Source organism: Leptonychotes weddellii, chromosome 2 (genome assembly GCF_054177405.1).
Source record: "Leptonychotes weddellii isolate Sample4059 chromosome 2, ASM5417740v2, whole genome shotgun sequence".
Classification (NCBI taxonomy): Eukaryota; Metazoa; Chordata; class Mammalia; order Carnivora; family Phocidae; genus Leptonychotes; species Leptonychotes weddellii.
Window position 1 is genome coordinate 143,203,042 of NC_138370.1, and position 16,240 is coordinate 143,219,281.

The window sequence follows — 16,240 nt, forward strand, 5'->3', positions numbered from 1 at the left end:
AATTCCCAAAGCAGTTTCCTCCACTGTGGAGGTACATATGTAAGAACAACACGCCTAATGATTCTGTCTCTTCTTCCTGTGGCGGTGGTGGCAATCAGTGATCTGATTGGTCAATTTGGAAAGCGGGCATTAGCTTTGTGACCCGCCCTTTCCTTTTCTCTTAGGGAGGAGCTGCTCAGAGGAAGTGCCCTCTTAGCTCCGCCCCTCCGGGCTGTAACGTTGTTGGGTGATTTACCTCTGCGCCATCTTGCGTGCGTGCTGTGGCGTCGGTGCCGTCTGTGGCGTCGTTGGTAAGTCTCATGCTGGGGTTCAGAGTCAGTAAACCTGCAACATACCAGCCACGGTCTTCAGTATATCATTTAGCAGTTATAAAGGAATATTTTGGTTTCCCTGCCGCTTTGCTCTTAGTTCCCTCAGGGTAAAAGAGAGGCATTACGAATCGGAATCTCCTCGCACCCCAACATCCAGGATATAGAGTGGGAGTAAAGAGAAAATGAAAAAGGAATTCTGTGTTGTAGAGTGTGGAGAAAGCTTCAGGCATGCTTCTGGCATGGCTGAAGTGGGAGGTGTTAAACTTTGATGATACTGGACAAGGCACTAACCACATATTTTCAGTGGTAGTGGATTGTTACAGTTTATGGCAATTTTTCCACGGGAGAGTGGTTGGCTTTATAAAAGTAAACACCATGCTTTCGGCAGTAAGCAAAGGCAGGCAACCTTTGAGGGACGCAGCAAGCAAAATTTGACTAGGAGTGCTGAGACATCCTTACTAAAGCATCCTAGTCAAACAGTTGCTACTGCTTGACCTTAAACTGAATACGTAATTTTTTCCTACGTAGCCTTGTCTGAGACAAAGTTTAGGTTGTAAAGCGAGTGTTTTCATGTACCAGCCTTTTTTAGGTGTTGGTGTTCATACTATATCCAGCAGTGCCTGCTGGAAGTATTTAGTGCCAGGCCTCGGCTGGTAGCGTAGAAAGTCTTCTCAGATTATGATCCACTCTTAGGTTGTTTTGACCCCCTTTCAGAGGCAAGGGAAGGAATGTTGGAAGGACAAATCTAGGAGTCATATGACTTGTCTGTAGGTTTAAAAGTTGCTCTTATCTTTTGCTTGCAGGTGGCTCTGAATTTGATAATTCCATATTGTCTGACTAGGACTTTTGATTGCTGAGATTCAGACTCATAGTAGGAGGTTGATGGCTATCAAATTAAAGAAGAATTGGGGCCCTTTCTGTAAAGAGCGTATACCTTCTTAAATTGAGGATGAAAAACAACTTAATAAAATATTGCAAAAACAGTGGCTTAGAAAGCAAACAAAAAAGGGCTTGTTCTTGGAATGCTTTGGCTCTAATAATTGATTTCGCTTTGGAGTTTAAGGTGTTAGGGTAGTTTAAAACTTGTGCTTCAGGTTAATACAGAGTTATGGAAGAATGGAAACAAAAAACAATTTGCTGGAGGAAAATAAAACTTTTTTTTTAAGAAAATAGAGAAACTAGGGGACGAATGGGACAAAGGTGACAGAAAATAATTTGAAGTTCAAGTAGACATCTGTGAAAAAGAAATGGAGATTCAAAGGGATCTAAATTCTCTTCAACAGAGTATTGGAAAAGGGAAAGGTGTTCAGTTATTAGATTGAAATAAGGGCCTAGGTGTAAAAGTAATCAAAAAGAGAAAGAGGCAGGATATCAAATGGAATAATACCTTCAGAAAGAGTCGGGAAACAGGAAACTATTGAGAGGTCACAGATAAGGGGTGATATAAAAGGCATTAGAACAGCATCTTAGAGATTGGGAAAGACCTGTAGAATACACAAAGTATCATTAGGTGATTTTAAAAAGATTTATTTATTTTAGAGAGTGCTTGCAAGTCAGTCAGGGTGTGAAGGGATAGGGGCCAAGGGAGAGGGGTAGAATCCTCAAGCAGACTCCCGGCTGAGCTTGGAGCCTGCGAGGGGTCTTGATTCCATGATCCTGAGGTCATGACCTGAGCTGAAATCAGGAGTTGGATGCTTAACCGACTGAGCCACCCAGGCCCCTCATTAGGTGATTTTTAAGGTGATACAGTAATTGTAGGTTTGTATAGAAGTATAGTTTGTGCTTAGAGGGAGCATGCCCAAGAATTAGGACTCAAGATTCGGCAAGATGGGGCATATTAAAAAGAGCCAGGCAAGAGGATAACTTAGGTCCAAGCTTGGATGGGCTTAATGCTAGTCTGATGGGAGAAAAGTTCCTGTGTGGAATTACACATCCCAGGGGAATGGAGGAGGAAAAAAGAACTTTTTTTTTTTTAAAGATTTTATTTATTTATTTAAGAGAGAGAGAATGAGAGAGAGCACATGAGAGGGGGGAGGGTCAGAGGGAGAAGCAGACTCCCTGCCGAGCAGGAAGCCCGATGCAGGACTCGATCCAGGGACTCCAGGATCACGACCTGAGCCGAAAGCAGTCGCTTAACCAACTGAGCCACCCAGGCGCCCAAGAACTTTTTTTTTTTTTAAAGAGTAGATGCTTTAGTAAACTCAGAATTGAGTGATTTCGTTATTGTTGATGGAGATGATTCTGGAATTTAAGAAATAAAGGATTATTTTAGGAAAAAAACCTAATGTCTAAAAGAGATAAAAAGGAAGGCAAGTACTCATTTCTAGCAATCAGCAATAATCCTATATGTTTTGGAGAAGAGACCAAATTAATAGCAGGTTAAGCAGTTAGAAACTTAACTTTCTAAACAGTAAATAGTTAAAAAATGAAAACTTTCTGAAAAGTGTAGAAGAGAATAGAAGAAAATAAAAACTAGAGGCATATTTCATTGCTGCAGAAAAATATGTAGCAGAAAAAAATGCTACTCAAGGTCTGAACAATTCATTGATGAAAGACAGTGCCCAGAGGAGCACCTGAAGAGGTATTGGTTCTTATTGGGCCTCTAGGGACTCAGGCTTCAGAAACATCAATTGCGGCTTCAGTTCAGGAATCGGTTGAGAGTGATTTGCCAGCCGAAACAAATGGGATAAGCTAGAAACCCTCTCTAAGAGGCAGGCTTCACTAGCTTTGCAATTCCCTAACGAGATGGTGGAAAGAGCCACTTGTGGTATAGGATTGAAAATACCTGCTTCCTGAAGATAGTAGCCCCTGTTTCGTAAGATAGAGTCCACTTCCAGCAGTACCAGAGTGCCAGAAACTGGGGGTTAAAGGAGGGACTGGAGATGAAGAGGTTTTTAAAATACGTTGCGGAAGAAAATATTGTACTTCAAATAAAATTTGGTGATTCTGGTTGCAAGCTTTTAAACTTTTCTGGAAGGCAGGAATGTCTCAAGTGTCATTCTGTGAGAGAAACAGCAGTATGCTAAGTGCATTTTGTTCCTAGATATGATGAATCTATAGTGTCAGAATTAATGTTTTAATAGAAGTTTTCTGGAGTCTGCTACTCACACAAACTGACAAGCATTCCAGTGAAGCTGAAACTAAAAATATTTCCAGGTCCCTTATTCCTTTAGATGCCATTCAATTCTGGTTTCTAAGAACAGAGTGTTTGGGGAATAATTTAAGATCTGAGAATGGCTTATATTTACACTTCATGGGGTAGGGCCAGTTTTCTTAAGTTTATGTATTCATTTACTGTTTTTGAACCATATAGCCAAAACTCAAAAACCGTTTAAAAACTAAAGTGAGGGCACTTGGGTGGCTCATTCGTTAAGCGTCTGCCTTCGGCTCAGGTCATGATCCCAGGGTCCTGGGTTCGAGCCCTGCATCGGGCTCCCTGCTCTGCGGGAAGCCTGCTTCTCCCTCTCCCACTCCCCCTGCTTGTGTTCCCTCTCCCGCTGTGTCTCTGTCTCTCTGTCAAATAAATAAATAAAATCTTTAAAAAAAATAAAAATAAAAACTGAAGTGATATAAAAAAACTATACATTGACAAATCTTCTATCTACTCCACATTTTACTTAGTTGTTTAACAAACAGTTCTATAATACTTACTAAGTGCCTAGTACTGTCCTATGTATTTTGCAAATGTTAACCCATTTATTTTCGGTATCAGCCCTATTATGTAAGAATTCCTATAATTCCCATTTTATAGATAGGCCCAAAGAGGTTAATTGATTTGTAAATGGCAGAGACCAGACCCGGGCAGTCTGGCTCAAGTTAGGCTAGCTAGGTAAATGATTTAGTAGGTCCTATACTATATATGCCTTTTGTGTCATTTTTTAAAATGCAAATGAATTCAAATATGAATAATTTTCTTAATTTTTTCCCTTTCTCTACAAAAGAAAAGAACTTAATCAGTGCACCTTGTTTTTTTTTTCACTTAACTGCATATTCTGGACATATTTTCATACCAGTATATAGAGAGCTTCTCATTCTTTCTGACAGCTGCATAGTATTAATAGTGTTATGTGAATGTGTCACAGTTTACTTAGTCTCCTGTTAGTGGACACTTGGGTGACTTCCATTTTTCTGCAATTACAAATAGTGTGGTAATAAACATATATACTTGTCATTCTTGGCAGGTGTCTCTGTAGTATAAATTCTTAGAAGTTGAACTGCCAAATCAAATATGAGTGGGTATGTAGTATTGTTTATATATTGCCAGATTCCGTAAGACTCTTACCATTTCTCATTCTGCTTCATCATAGCCTCATTAACAGGAATGTTTAGGTTTTTGCTAGTCTGTAGGTGAAAAATGTTTTTTCAGTGTTAATTTTTATTATTTCATAATAAGATATGAATGAGTTGGATATCTTTTCATTTGTTGAAGGGCCATTTGAATTTTTGTGTGAATTGGCTTTCATGTTCTTTGCCCATTTTCTAGGGAGCTTTTAAAAAGTTTTATTTCTGTTAGAGATCTTCATCTTTATTTTATTGTGAAGGCATACACGAGGCGCTTTGTATCACTGACAGATTTTCTTTAATAATAAAAACATCACCACCCGTGCCTCCAGCTTTACCTTTGTGGTGACACAATAAGAGCTAGATCAGTGTTTCTACCCAAGTGGCCAAACTCTCCGTAGGTGAAGAACATGAAAAAACAGTTTTTCCCTGCTTTTTATGCGGTAAGGAGGCAGCTATCTTTCTCCCTTTCTGAAACTGGAAACATTATGGGCCTGATTCCTAACTATAATACTTTGGTCTGTAAGTAAGATCTCCCCAGAATTCAGATAGCTCTGTGTGTCTCACAACTAGAGATGTCTCCCAAGTCCTGGGTCTCATTCCTTCATGAAATGTAAATACCTAGAAATAGTCTGCCCAGCACTTTTACCCAGTACCTAGGTACCTGTCCCAGAATGTAACCTTTTGTCTTCGAGGAAGGTAAGTTTTATTATCCTTTTGGATCAGAGCAGTTAGCACTCTAATTTGGGGAAGAAATGGCTACAGATTCAATCCTGTAATATATGGAAATATTTTCTAGGAGAAATGAAAAGATTCTCTAACTTTAAATACATTTTCATGTTGCAGGAGGCTTGGACTTTTGATAGGAACAATGAAAAATCCAAGACTGTTTTATTTTCCTACACATTGATGATATCATTTTTATCATTTCTGCTGAATAAAGATATTAATACTATGCCTGGGGCATAGCAAATACTCCACAAATGATCCTCATTGTAATAATAATTATGCTTATTATTTTAAGATATTAAAAAATGCCTGTGTCCATGTTGCAGAAAGAATAAAATGGAAATTACTTCTATACTTATTTATTTCACTTATGAAATGAATTTGTGGCTAAAATTTAGGTTGGATGTTGTCTGTCATGAGCCTTGAAATCTACAGAGAGGAGTCTGCATTTTCCTCATAGAAGGCTATTTAGCTCACAAATTATTTACCTTCCTTGGTAAAAGAGTACCCCCCCCACATACATTTATGTACATATATCACAAACACACACGTGCCTCCTGAAGTGCCCTTAGGTTTCCATTTTCTCCAGAGCTTTATAAAAATGGATTTTATGCCTACTAAGGCATAGGGACTTTATTCTCTACTAGTAGCTAAACCCAGTAGTTGGGAGATAATCTCTTATTTGCTGCCTTTCATAACTCATCTTTTAGATTCTAGTTATAAGGATTCAAACTCTTTTAAATTTGTGTGTTTAAAACTATGATGGTTTTTCAGGTAAGTTACTATATACCTAACTGGAAAGACAAAGCTACTTCAGATGAAGTATAATACAGAATGTTGTGAATCTGCAGTAGTTGAAGGGTCAGTGTAGGTTGAAGTACTGATAGTATCTGGTGGAGGATATGGTACATGAGTTGGACCTTTTTGTATGAAGTAAAGAGAGAAAATAGTATATCAGGGGTGGAAACTAAAATGAACTTTTTTTTCTAGTGACATACAGTGATCAACAAGAAGTGATGGAACAACCCTTCTTCATGATTTTATAAGATAATTTTAAAGTACACTGTGATTCATTAGTTACTTCTGTAATTAGGGAACAGAAGGAGATATGCCATCAGCAATGAACCTATCAGGTTAGAACAAAGAGTTTAAGATAATATGCTACGGGCAATGTAGAATCATCACAGTTTTTAAACAGGAAAGCAAAAGAATGAGAAACAGTATTTTAGGAAAATTGGTCATTGGTAAATTGAATGGAAAGAGATTTGTGTCAGGAAGAACAATTAGGGAAATACTGGAATAACCTAAGCAATAAATGATGAGAACATGTAATTTAATTTTGGCCTTTGGAACAGAGAATTCAAAAGAAGAATCAACAGTTTTTCTAGACTTAATTTATGAATGGAAGGGAGAGGTAATTTAGAGGTAACTTAAGGATTCGGAAAAAAAGATAAATTTGGAAAGGAAAGCAGCAAATTAATTTTTATGCATATTTGGGTATTGGCTGGTGACTATATCCAGAAGAAAAATCCCTGTATAGACATTGAACATATATTACTGGAATTCTAGTTAAGAGATAAAAGTTTAGAATTCATCAGTCTAAAGGTGATAGCTGTTACCAGAATGAGTAAACCTTCTGAGTTACAAGTCCAAAGAGATTTTAGAGAAATACTTCAAAGAGATTTAGGAGGAAAAACGGAGAGGTGAGGGTCAGAGAACATAGCCGGTATAGCTAGGGAAGCTGAAGAAATAGCAATGTCAAATTAAGGTGGTGTTGTATGCCAGTCTCAGCCTGTCATAACCAGTGTTGTGGCTGGACTGGCCCTAATGGTTCTTATTATGGTTGCAAGATGCCCTCTGCAGTAACCATCAGGAAACTTTGAAAAAAGGTTTATTACTTGTAAGTCTTATAAATTACATGGCACACTTGGGGTCACACAGCAAGGTCAAGTTGGGGGAGGGGAAGGAGGGAGAGGAGGAGGAAGGGAAGGAGGAAGATAGTGTGGGCCTGAGGTTCTGCTTTTATTGGGATTGAGGGTGGGGGTTCTAGGGTTTCTCCAGCTGTTTATTCGTGAATTTACAAGATAGGAGTGGGAATTTAAAGTGCAGGAAGAGGGCGCCTGGATGGCTCAGTTGGTTAAGCGACTGCCTTCGGCTCAGGTCATGATCCTGGAGTCCCTGGATCGAGTCCCGCATCGGGCTCCCTACTCGGCAGGGAGTCTGCTTCTCCCTCTCCCACTCCCCGTTTGTGTTCCCTCTCTCGCTGTGTCTTTCTCTGTCAAATAAATAAATAAAATCTTTTAATAAATAAATAAATAAATAAATAAATAAATAAATAAATAAATAAAGTGCAGGAAGAGAAAAAATAAGCAGCCCAAATGGACAGTTACTGAAATCAGCCAAGATCTCTCAAACAAAGAAGCCTAGGGAGTGGCCTGGCTCTTTTACTTTTGTGGCTGACAGTGTGTTTGTTCAAGATCACAGTCTTTGAAGGCCATGTCGCATTGAAGCCTGTGCCTCATCAATGAGAACTTAAGTCGGGCACTTGAATTACAAAAAACCCAAGTGTCAGGGCTTAAACAACATGTTAACTATACCAAATTTTGATGGGAGGTGAAAGAAAATGAGGTCTGAGAAATCCGCATTAATCTCTTGGTTTAAAGTATTTTCCAGGATGGGGTGGGGTGTGAAATTGGGAAGCTTGAACTCTTATATCCATGTAAATTTGCACATTAAACCACTGTCACCCATTATTGCAGAGTGATTTGTCGGCTGAATTGTGAATAGACTATTAAATTTGAGCAGTAGAGTGGGGAGGGTAGGAGTGTGTGCGGTGATGGGAGAGCAGTGCTGAGGAAAGAGAATACTTGAGGGGACAAAAATGCGTTGGTTCCTAAATTATGTCTTCTGCTACTGCAGGCAGTTACTACTCTGTTTCTCAGCAGAATCCCAGGTGATGTTTGTCTGTTGAGTGGGGATCAAACAAAGGTAACACCAAGAAATAGAGCTTTTCCTAAAACTTGGGTGAATGCTTAGCCGCCTTCTGTTTCAGACACCAACTGAGATGGTGTTGGATTGATAGTGTTTACGAGAATGAAAATGAGAAGAAATATGGAGAGATACCAACTTCGTTTCTGCCTAAAGACTTGAAATAAGAGTGGTGGTAGGGGAAGGCAGGGGATAAGGGAGTTGGAACCTTAATTTTACAAAAGAGTAGCAGTTCATGGCAGGGTCCATAGTCTGAGGGACCTGTATTTAAAGACACTTGCCCCTGTCTTGACCCTGTTTGTTCCTGGTTCTGTTTGTGCGCCTGGGTGAAGCTAAGGACAAAGGACAATTGGGAAGCCAGCTATGGCCTACAAAAATAAGCCTTCGGTTGTCATTTTAATGGGTGTGCCATTTCACCTTAATTTAATTTTCCTACCTCTAAGAATATATCTTGTTTTGTAAGTTCACAGGCTGACACATCATCCAGAGGGACTATTTATTTTCCCTGTATTCTTCACACAAAGGCTGAGATTATTTTTGCAATAGTAATCAAGATCTTCTGTCTTTGGGTTGCAAAGAAAATGCATTCAACTGTACTTGAAAGAGAAAATTGAAATTTGGCTGCGAATGATAAAGCACTTTCAGTTCTTTCAATTCTGTCTGCTCATATCAGCTGAGCTGCATTAGTAAAAGCAAAAAGGTGCCTGTTGCTTGCTATTGGCAAAAAATACAATGTTCAATTGCCCTAACTGTGTATTAGGTGTGTTGAAGTTTACTCCTATTATAGAACCTTGTACTTTTAGTCCATTTTTTTCTTTGTCAGTGCTAGCATGGTATGAAGTGAATTAGGAAAATAGTCCCCAGAGGAAGGCTTTTCCACCAGCTTATTTAATAGCAGAGCTACTGTGAATCTTCCAAAAAAAAAAAAAAATCAAGTATAATTGGTTTGTCTATCTGCCTGTTGTAACCGTTTTACATTACTGGTGTAATTGTTTTAGGAAATAATCCTGTAGCCTTATTAGCATGCTTAATGCTAGCTTCAATTAGTTATTTTATTAATTGGGTGTGCAATTTGCCGGTAGTAGCACAACCACCACGATAATACAAGGCATCCAAAAATAAAAGTAGGTTGGTACCTCTGAGATAGAGATTTCCATAAATAAAGGGTATACGGCAGATTTTTCTTTTTCTCAATCAGACAATCTCATGGGCATGCCAATTGTGAAACCATAGTCAAATTTTTAGAAATGCAAGGGTAAGGACAAAATAAAAGTTTATACTGTTGTAGACTTGATGAGTAATTCTTTTTTTAGCCAGCCCTGTAACACGAGACTAATAGCACACGTCTAGGCAAAATTGTGAAGTGGGAGTAGGTTATCTTTAGGTACCTCTAGCCTCTTTTCTGTGCCTGATAATATCCTTATCTCTAAAATCCTCATTGATTTTCTCTCTTCTTCAAAATTATTTATTTTCTAGAGAAGATGAAATTCATTTGCACTGAGGTTTAAATGATGAAGGTGGTAATGGTGCTATAGAAATAACTCTTGGAGCCCAAACAGCCCTAGCTTCAAAGTCCACTTATAATCATTTTCCAGCTATGTGATTTTAATGAATACATTTTACCTCAGGGAACTGAGGGTTTGGTGCAGACAGGAGCATACACAATTTGGGGGGCCCTGTATAAAAAATTGGAAGTTATGTATATCAATTTAGGTAAGAAAGTAAATATTTATAATTATACATTAAAAATGACAAATACAACAAAATTTAGAAAAAAAATTTAGTCATTCCCCAACCTTATTTATCCATGAAAAACTTATTTCCACAACAACAACAATAAAATCTTAGCAAAATAGCTAGTGGTCTGGGGATACAGTGACCTATTTTGGTCCTTATTTTCTGAAGATGTGGGACAGCTTTTGATTTTTGTCTCCTTATGAGTCATTTTTTTCTAATGAAATTGGATGTGAGGAAGAAGGCCAAGGTTTGGGGTGAAGGAGTCAGGCACCATTGAGTAAATCACCTCTTTAAGTGCACTGAGCTCTGCCTTCTGTACAAACTGATGGCAAGTCCCCAAAGTAACTCATATACAAGGAATGGATGCCCTTGTGTGCTTCAGTTTCTCTATCATGGCAAGCCAGTAAATACCTATTTTAAGATGCATCATAAATTCCATCAAGAAATAAAGATACATGATACTGATTTAAAAGATGTACACTTGTACTGTCTACCTATATTAACTCGTGACATTCCTGATAGATTTGTCCCACTAACATTTGCAACAATATCAGTGAAGTCTGATAAAGAACACTTGTGATATTGCTCTTCTTTTTAGTCTATACTATAATCTATAACAGTAATACCAATAATCCCTGCAATTAATACCAAAGTCAGGAAGACTCACAAGCTGCTGGAGTTAACAAGAGGGAATCTGATTCTCCTGGGAGGAAAGGTGCTTTTTCTTTGACACTGATGTGTTAAGTAGGCTGTTCTTTTTTTTTTTTTTTTAAGATTTTATTTTTTTATTTATTCATTTGAGAGAGCGAGAATGAGAGAGAGAGAGAGCACATGAGAGGGGGGAGGGTCAGAGGGAGAAGCAGACTCCCCGCCGAGCAGGGAGCCTGATGCGGGACTCGATCCGGGACTCCAGGATCATGACCTGAGCCGAAGGCAGTCGCTTAACCAACTGAGCCACCCAGGCGCCCCAAGTAGGCTGTTCTTTGGAACCTTTGGGTTATACTCGATTATAGTCCTTAGTATTTGCCTCTTCTGAATGATGTCCAACAATAGCTAAAAATACATTTAACTGAACAGGGTGAAAGTAAGGAAATAAACAAATACATATAAGAGGTCCCTTGCACAGAGCTGGAACAAAAGAGACCTTATTTACATGTGAGACTCGTTTTCACTGAATCAGAATAACATGCCTGCGATTTAATTTCGTTTTACAGTCAAACTGCTCACAGTCAAACTCAGCTTTTAGGACGTGTGACTCTGAAAAATCTGTGGTTTCTTTAGCTTGTAAATCCAGTGTCATTCGCTAGTGACAGAAGCTGGAGAAGAAGAGGAAGAAGCAAGAGGGCTAAACAAACTAACCCATAATGGGATGGCATTATATTCACTAGTCTACTACATACATTTCAAAGGGATGGGGAAAACTTAAATTTGATGTAAGCTAATGTCTTTCCTGCAGGGCTCTGCGATCAGAGAGAAGACAAGGAAACTTTACATAGTTGTGTTACTCACAGTGCGTTCTCTTAGACACTTTGTTCAGTTGGCTTTGGGGGCATCTTTTTTTTTTGACCTCTCTGTGTTCATTGTCCTTTCAGTCCTCTCTTATTAGTCCCCTACCTCATTCTGACCCTAAATGTTGAAATACCACAGGACTCTGACCCTGGACACTTCCTTTTCTTCAGATACATTCACTTTCTAGGTGGTCTTTAAATTACTATCCCTATATTAAAGTTTCCCCAGATTCTGTGACCTGAATCTTTCCCCTGAACTTCAGACCCATATCTAACTGTGTACCTAAACCTGACATATCCAGACTTGAATTCTTGATTTTTCTGTACCACATCTGTTTCTCCCACAGTGTTCCTCTTCAAGTAAATGGTAACAGGCCAAAAATTTTGATGTCACCCCGCCAGTCCTCATTTCACATCCCACATCAGCAAAACTGTTGGTTCTACACTTTGAAATTTATTCTGAATCTGACTACCTCTATCCATTTCTGTTGTCATCAGCTTTCATTCAAGCCATCATCTTTTCTAGCCTGGACTCTTTATTTTATCTTCCTACCCCTATGTCTGTTCTTGCTTCCATTAAGCTATACTTCACATGTGGTCAGAAGGATCCATTTAAAGTGTAAAAATGCAATTACCCTCTGAATAAAACCCTCTAATGATTTCCCATCACACTCAATAAAATCGAAAATGCTTACTATGGCCTAAAGACCTTATATTATCTGATTCCAGACTACCTAGTTTCTATCCCTAGTCACTATTCTCCCGCTGTTTTGCTATTCAACACTGGAAGGACTCCACCTTGGTGTTTGAACTACTGTTCCCTCTGTCCATAGTGATCTTTATCCAAATGTTCATATGATTTACTGTTGAACTTCTTTTAGTTTCTCTTTAAGTGTCAGTTTGTCAGAGAAAACTTCACTGCCTGTTTTGCTCAAAGTAGCACCCTTCTCCTTTATTTTTCTTTATCTCTTGGTTTATTGCCTCTATCTCCAAGTAGAATATAAGATCTCTGTGAGACATGACATGGTCCGATTGTTCCTCTTTTATATTCCCAGAGTCTAAAATGTCCTGGCATAGGGTAGTCACTGAGTAAATGTTTAGTGAATGAATGAAGAAGGCATCATTAATGTCCTAGGGGCTCCATTTGCTTTAGAGCAGCATCCTTCTGTTGGGATAGGTAAAGGGGAGTATATCCATGGTCAAGTTCATTTTAGTTTCAAGGCCATTGCCAGACCCAGCTTTTAGCAGCTAATCTGTACTAGAATAAAAGCCAAGTCCCTGTGATTATGAAAATATGCCACATATTAAGGAAGACCTAGACTTAGGCTGCTTTTCTACTCAAACACACCACAGTAACATAAAGCTTCAGGAGTCATTCCAGATTCTGTGTAGTGGGGGCTTAAGTCGGCTGTCCTACTGCCTTCAGCTAGATCATTCTAGATCATTATTTCTAGAGCTGAGCTCAGCTGACTGTGCAGTTAGAGGTTTTCATGCTTAGGTAAAGTTCCTAGCACTCATGCTGCTGGCATTTATTCCTTTGTGTAAGTCATTTTTTCTAGTAACATATACTAGATTAATGAGGAAATATTGGAAAAACAACAAAATATTGCAGAAAAAAGCAGAGAAGTAGTTTTTTAAAATTCCACTCCTCAGAATCATCCATTATTAACATCATGATACCAGTTTTATTTTAGTGTGTGGGCATGTGTATGTGCTTACATAGTTGGGGTAAGCCAACAATATTTATTGAGCAGTATTTGTGTTCAGAGCCCTTTGCTCCTGTCCTAAAATACCTTAATAAAAAAAGACGAGGGGATTTGACTTTTGTCCTCATTAACTACTACTCAGAAGGCATGCTTTTCACATAAAATTAGACTTCACTCTTTCTGTGTTACCATTACCTTGTGCTTGAATGTACATTTGTCCTTTGATCTAGTCTCTCTGTGTCTCTGTTGCGCGCTCTCTCACACACACACACACACACACACACACACACACACACACACAGTACCTAGCCTGCTTGGATGCACCAAAGCAACATTGGGAAACAGAATTCAGTGAGTAAAACAAGGAGTGTTAAAGTGTCTGAAAGTATCCCTGACTTGAAGAAAAGTGATAGAGTACTGTGATGTTAGGCCTGGTGAATATGGGGAAGAATTCCAAGCTGAGACCGTTTGTGACAGAACCTAAATCTAGGGAACAGGTGGCAGTCTCTAATAGGACCACACTTTTAGATCCAAGGCCAGACCTAACAAGGACGATGTTAAGTCCTAGCCAAAGAGAAGGTAGATAATAAGCTTAGTTGGTGGGGCGCCTGGGTAGCTCAGTCGGTAAGCGTCTGCCTTCGGCTCAGGTCATCGTGTGTTCCCTCTCTTGCTGTGCCTCTCTCTGTCAAATAAATAAATAAAATCTTAAAAATAAAAATAAACATAGTTGGTGATGGAAATAGGGGGACTTTTTATAAGGATGGTTTAACTAGTTCTACCAAATGGACTTTCCCCCCAGGTTTGTTTAATTAAGTAATACATGATCATTATGGGAACACTAGAAAATACAGATAAGTAGCTGCCCACTTACTGTAAAAAAAACCTGTTGGTGCTTGCTTTGTGGTATTGGTACTGAGGGTGAGGGATTAGGGCAAGAGAGAGAATTGGGAATTGAAGGAAGTATAAACAAGAGATGAATAGGGAAGGTGTATCTTGGCAGTATAATTATTCAAGAAGAAATGTAGTAATGTGTCCTCTTTAGAAATACAATAACCTGTCCATCACTGTTACTTGACTTGTTATGTATTGTTTTTGTGATTTGAAACAAACCTATTACTTAAAAATAATACTTAAATTCTTAACATTGGTGTTAACAAGCTGGAAATAGACCAGGATTTAAATGTGGCTTGTTTCCTATAATTCTAAAGGAATTCATTGAAGTTTGGTGGGATGCAGTGTCTATTACCTGACGGCACCCCTCTGAGAACCAAAGTCTCTGCCTCAAAGGAAAGCACTAAATTCTTGTGGCACCTTCTAAGGGACATCACTTTGCTACTCCCATTTTGCTTCTAATGCACAATACGCAGCATGTGAGTTATTGCTTATCAGGGAAGTTCTGATAGTCACTGTGCAATGTTGTTTTCCAGATGTTTGAGTCATTAAGAGTAGTGTCAGCACAGCAAGCAGGCCTTCCGTTTTGGGCATCAATGCCTTCAGCAGGGGTTGGCAGCCTACTGGCTCTGGCCTGATAAATAGCTCCTGGTAGGAGGGAGGATTATCCAGGAGGTGGCAGAGGAATCCCTGGCCTAGGCCAAGTCCTGCCTTTGTTTTCATTCTCCAAGCTGCCTGCAGGGTAAAGTCTCCTAATTCTGCAGGGGTGAGGCAACTGGGGAAGAGTCAAGTAGTGAGACTGCTTGCCTACTTGGTATGAATTGCCAGATAAGGCTTCATTGCCTTATATCTTAAGGGATATTCACTTTATAAAGTTTTATATACATAATTTAAGAGGAAGCCTTTGAGCCCTAGATAGTAGGCAGTGTGTGCAGATGAAGGATATAAGGCAACCTTTCCTGGTTTTCACACATGTCAAACTGGCCAGGATTAGAATGAAGTTTTGCATCTTAGTCTGTTTGCTTTTTGTTTGGTTGGCTTTGTCTGTTTGTTTGTTTTGTTAATACCCTTAGGCTAGGCAACATAGTGTTCTAGAAAATCACATGAAGATCTGTCTCTCAAAATGCTTCTCAGGAAAAAAAAAAAATGAACGAAATGAAACAGGAAGATTAGGAAGAGATGGGATTCATTCCTTGCCTCCTCCTCTCTTTTCCTCTCTTCCTTCCTTTCAGTTGGATTTGTATTAAGTCCTTCTAGATGTGGGACACACTTAGGTGTTCCTGCCTCCTGTTAGAATCATAATGCTAATTGTTAAAAAAAATTGTTTTCATGTTGCTGAGATTTCTGCTTAGAGTCTAAAACACCTGTTTGTGATTTTATTTTCTGTATCAATTAACAGTTCTGTCCAGTAGGTGGACTCCTTCATGTTCCCACATAGGAGTTTTCTTTATTCTTTAATCAAATGTTCCTTAAATCTGTGAAAAGGCTTTTCCCCATATTGAACTTTTGGTTTCACCAATTTATTATCTGAGGCTGAAAATAGGTTCTGGGATACTGCCTATTCCTGTTTGAGAAATAACTTCATCTTTAGTTACTTTTTTTTTTAAAAGATTTAATTTGTTTAGAGAGAGAGAGAACACACACATGCTGGAGGGAGGGGAGGGACAGAGGGAGAGGGAGAGAGAGAATCTCAAGCAGAGAATTTAAGTGGGGAGCCCGATGCAGGGCTTCATCTCATGACCTTGAGATCATGACCTGAGCCGAAATCAAGAGTCAGACGCCTGATTGAGCCACCCAGCTGCCCCTAGTTACTTTTTTCTTTAATTTCATTTTTGTTTTGGTTTATATCTTGACATTTTTATTTATAAATCAGGGTTCCTTTTCAGTAACTAAATTTGCCATTTGGAGTTTTACAAAACAAACTGCATTTCTGAACTTATATTCATTGTAATATACAAATATGTGAATAATTATAATTTATATAAGGACACCAAGGACGGATAATTATATTTGTTGTGAGAACAGATCTTTTCATAGTCTCCATGGTTGTTTTCTTCATATCATTCTGTAGTAAATGATTTTTATAATG

At 38.8% G+C, this 16,240-nt stretch overlaps 1 protein-coding gene across 1 annotated transcript in view; it reads left to right on the top strand.

Moving 5' to 3' along the window:
- The first annotated feature begins 217 nt into the window (after positions 1–217).
- Positions 218–16,240, top strand: part of COX7B2 (cytochrome c oxidase subunit 7B2) — a 146,926-nt gene continuing 130,903 nt past the window's right edge. The window contains exon 1 of the mRNA XM_081813087.1: positions 218–290. The gene's annotated coding sequence lies outside the window, so the exon portion shown is untranslated. The remainder of the gene's footprint in view (positions 291–16,240) is intronic.